This window comes from Homarus americanus, unplaced genomic scaffold (genome assembly GCF_018991925.1).
Source record: "Homarus americanus isolate GMGI-L3 unplaced genomic scaffold, GMGI_Hamer_2.0 scaffold55281, whole genome shotgun sequence".
NCBI classification, from domain to species: Eukaryota; Metazoa; Arthropoda; class Malacostraca; order Decapoda; family Nephropidae; genus Homarus; species Homarus americanus.
In genome coordinates, this window is record NW_024751663.1 from 255001 (window position 1) to 259725 (window position 4725).

Genomic DNA, 4725 nt, shown 5'->3' on the forward strand with positions numbered 1-4725 from the left:
CCACAACATCACACCAACACCCTCCAGCACCCACAACATCACACCAACACTCCAGCACCCACAACATCACACACAACACCCTCCAGCACCCACAACATCACACCAACACCCCTCCAGCACCCACAACATCACACCAACACCCCTCCAGCACCACACAACATCACACCAACACCCTCCAGCACCCACAACATCACACCAACACTCTCCATCACCCACAGCATCACACCAACACCCTCCATCACCCACAACATCACACCAACACCCCTCCATCACACCAACACCCCTCCAGCACCCACAACATCACACCAACACCCTCCAGCACCCACAACATCACACGCTCCAATCGAGGAAGAAATCTGCCAAGTTATCTTAAACATTTCCTCGGACAATAGCAGGGAAACTGCAGCCAAATATTTCGAGCCACTCTGCCCCAACTTGGCAATTTCATTTCAGGCCTCCGCGAGGGGCTAAAGTGGACCAATTTTCTGCCCTCCATCCGAAGCTAACAATGGGAAAGTTTTGTAACAAGAACACAGGATTATAAAAGTTGTTAATCGGACCTTTACGTTTGGCGGCGGGTGCTTCTTTTGACACTTATAAGGGCCGGTCCGGAGAATATAGGAGACGGCTTAAGCGGTCCGGAATTGTGTAGTGTTTCATTCATAGCTGGAAATAGTCTTGTTGTTGTTCTTCTGTTTTTCTTTTTATTTCTTTTTTTCTCTCTCTCTCGTGTCTCAGCTCAGAGCGAGGAGGAATGTGGGGAGCTGGGTTACTCAGTCGCTGTGATCCACCTCGTCCACTCCTCTGCTCTCTTGTAAGGTTCATTCCTGGTTTATTACGTCGCCTTACTCAACTGAACAGGATCACTCACAACATGTACTGGGACGGTCAACTCTGGGGTCACCTGTTACTATCGATGATTGGAATTAAATACATTAAATTTAGGATAATTAATTAATTTCCCTCCCCAAATCATATTCAATATTCATGAAATACTGTACTGTGAGGGATACAAAAAGTGTTGGCAATACATCAGGTATTAATCTGGATCTACTGATGGTTAATATTCATATCTCTATAATGCTTTCTAAATTAGGAAAAATATTGATATGTACACAAATTTTCTGGGTATTAAACGCTGTCGCATCTAATATATATATATATATATATATATATATATATATATATATATATATATATATATATATATATATATATATATATATATATATATATATATATATATATATATATATATATATATATATATACTGCCTCACCAATATCACCAACAAAACTCTGAACATAAAAGCCAACATCTTTTCTTCACGCTACAAGCCACACGGGGAGTCTCTCACCAACACACACACACAAACTGGCTTTCATCCTTTTCAGGGGAAATTTGTAAAAGCCGCACACGACCTAAACCATCTGTAACTCGTCACTTGAAATCACATGAGGTTTAGTATCGTCAATAGATGCAAAGCTGCAGCCTTAAGTCAGACAGCGTTTGTGGATGTGATAAAAAATTAATAAAACGTTTCTTTCTGTTTCGCTTTGTAAAGTTTTTTTATCTTAAGAGTTGAAAGAACGTTTACTACTCTTAAAACCTGTCCAAGGATTGTAACTGTGGCGTAAAGGTCTTACCTGTGTGTGTGTGTGTGTGTGTGTGTGTGTGGTGAGAGAAAGCAAGTTGGCCTCTCACTCTCTCCATCTTTTCTCCCTCTCCTTCCTTCCCATCTTCACTATAGACCATCTTCCCTCCCCCACACCCTCTTTCCCACCCATTACGCCCTCCCCCTCCCTATCACCACACTCTCTCCTTTACCCATCACTACACCCTCTCTCACCCATCACCACAATCTCTCCCACTCATCACACCCTCTCCCGTCACCACCCTCACCTCATCTTCACTATCCACACCGCGACCTCAACATCCCCTCTCCTATCACCCACACCATAACGTCCTATAACCCACCCACCACCCACCCACCCCAAAATCTCCCCTCACCCACTTCAACATTCTCCCCAAACCAACCCAACGCTCTCACTCCCATTCACCCCAATTTTCTCTCCTCACCCCATCAACTCCAACGTTCCGCCTCCCACCCACCCAACCCAAAATTTTCTTCCCTCCCCACCCAGCCTCCTCTCTCCCCACCCAGCCTCCCATCTCCCCACCCAGCCTCCCATCTCCCCACCAACCTCCCCTCTTCCCACCACTCCCCTTGAGGCAGAGTGAGCCAGGTTTCTGATAACCAAACAAAGACGATGATTTTCAGCTGTTGTAGACAAACAGTAGTGTGTCTCTTTCAACTCAACCAGGCTGGCGTGAAAATGGAGAGCGGGTAGGAGGGTGTGGTGTAGCGGGGGGAGGAGGGTGTGGAGGGTGTGGTGTAGGCAGGGGAGAGGAGGGTAAGGGGGAATGTGTAGGGGGAGGAGGGTGGTGTAGCAGGGGGAGGGAGGGTGTCGTGTAGAGGGGGGAGGAGGGTGTCGTGCAGCAGGGGGGAGGAGGGTGTGTAGCAGGGGGAGGAGGATGTAGTAGCAGGGGAGGAGGGTGTGTGCAAGAGGGGAAGAGGGTGTACATCCCACCCTCCCTACCACACCTCGTCTCCTACCCCCCCCCCTTTCTCTCCCATCCTCCCTTATACGTTTTCCTTTCTACCTGTACCGTCTTCCACTCCCTCTCTTTCCTACTTTCTCCCATTTTTCACACATCCTCTTTTCTCCCTCTCTCCCTTATTTGTTCTAACCTTTCCGACTTCTCTCTCGCCTCTTAATCATTCCCCAAATCTTCTCACATTCTTATTTCCTTTTCACTTCATTCTCTTCCCCCAAAGCCCAACTCTCAGCCTCTTCCCTTCCACATTCCTCCCTCATCCTCCCCTTTTCTCTTTCCACACTTGCCCTCCCTTCTCATCCTCATTGTTCCCATCCTCACCCCCCCAACCTCCTCCTTCCCCTCCGTCATATCCTCTAAATAACACGGCGGTTCTATATTTGCCTTTCACACACACACACACACACACACACACACACACACACACACACACACACACACAACTCAGCTCCGTCAAGTTTGAGCTGAGAGACCTGAGACAAAGGCTACATGCATATCAGATCACATTCCTAGTCCACCTCCCTCCATTCCCTCCCTTCCTCATTCTCACCCTACCTCCATTCTCTCCCTCCATTCTTTCCTCGATACTTACGCTCCCTCACTCCCTCACGCTACCCACCTTATCTTTTCTTCTTCACACTTATGCTTTCTATTTATCTCCCTTCTTTTCTTCTCCCTTATTCTCTCTTCCTTTCTCCATCTTCCTCTCCTTTTCAATCTACCTATTTCTCTCGCCCTCTTTCACACTTTCTCTTTTTTTATCTCTTCCCTTTAACACTCAATTCCTCCGGTTGGTAAGAGAGAGAGAGAGAGAGAGAGAGAGAATTACCGAAAGTCAGTGTTTGGGAAAGTACTGAACAAAGAGACGCTCAGAAAGATTAAAAATAAAGGGAAGAAGAAGAGGAAGGTGAAGAGCATGTAGGAGGAGGAAGAACGAAGGAAGGAGAAGGGAAGAGAAACGAGAGGGTGCAAAATATATTCAAATGCCTCTCTCTCTCTCTCTCTCTCTCTCTCTGCGTGATGAAGAAAGGTAAAATGAAAGAAAGACAGACACAGACAGAATAAAACAACACACACACACACAGAGAAAAATCGTGAGAAAGGGGGAAGAGGAAAAGATTGTAAATAAAAATAATGCTGGAAAGAAAACAGAGAGAGAGAAGAAAATATGATAAAGAAAGAGACGGAAAACGAAAAAAAAAGACGGAAAACGAAAAATATAAATACAAAATGTGGAAGAGGAGGAAGGAAGAAACAAATGGAAAATAAATGAAAGAAAAATAAACATAAAAACACAAGGAAGAGGGGGAGGGGGGAGGGGGAAGGGGGAGGAGGAAATACGACATGTGGGGAAAAATATAAGGAAGGGGAAAAAGGAACTAGGAAATAAACGAATACTGTGGAGGAGAAGGAAAGAATAAAAGGTCAGAAGAGAGGATGAGGGATTGGAGGGGAGGAGGAGAGAAGGAGGGAGGGAGGGAGGCAGGGAGAGAGGGGAGAAGAGGGATAGTCGGATATAAGAGAGAGATGGGAGAAAAGAGGAAGAGCAAAAAAGAGAGAAAGTGGGAGAGAAAGATGAAATAAACAAAGAGGGAGGGTAATAGAAGAAAATGGAGATGGAGGAGATGAAAAAAAAACAGATGTGAGGGAGATATGACAGGAGAGAGTAAACAGGAAGAGAGATGGGAAGAAAGAGATGAAAGAAATGAACAGGGTGAGACAGACAGACAGAGAGAGAGAGAGAGAGAGAGAGAGAGAGAGAGACCATCCACTAGCAGCAGTCTCTCACCCAGGGATCTTCTATCTCCATGACGTGTGACAAGAGGATGAGACGATGCCGGGGGGCTGTACTAAGACTGTCTCGTGACTCTCTCTCTTTCTCTCTTTAGGTCCCTTGTCTCTCTCTCCCTTGAAGTTCCTCTTGGCCTGTTTCTAGCTGTACGTCTGTCAGTCAGCTAAATTGGACTCCCCCCTAAACTGACCTTAGAATATAAACAATAATTCACGTGTGTTGCGGGGAAAAATTATGTCCCCGTAACACACGTGAATTATTTATGTATTGTATTTAAAGGTATAACGTTGGGGCACACACACACACACACACA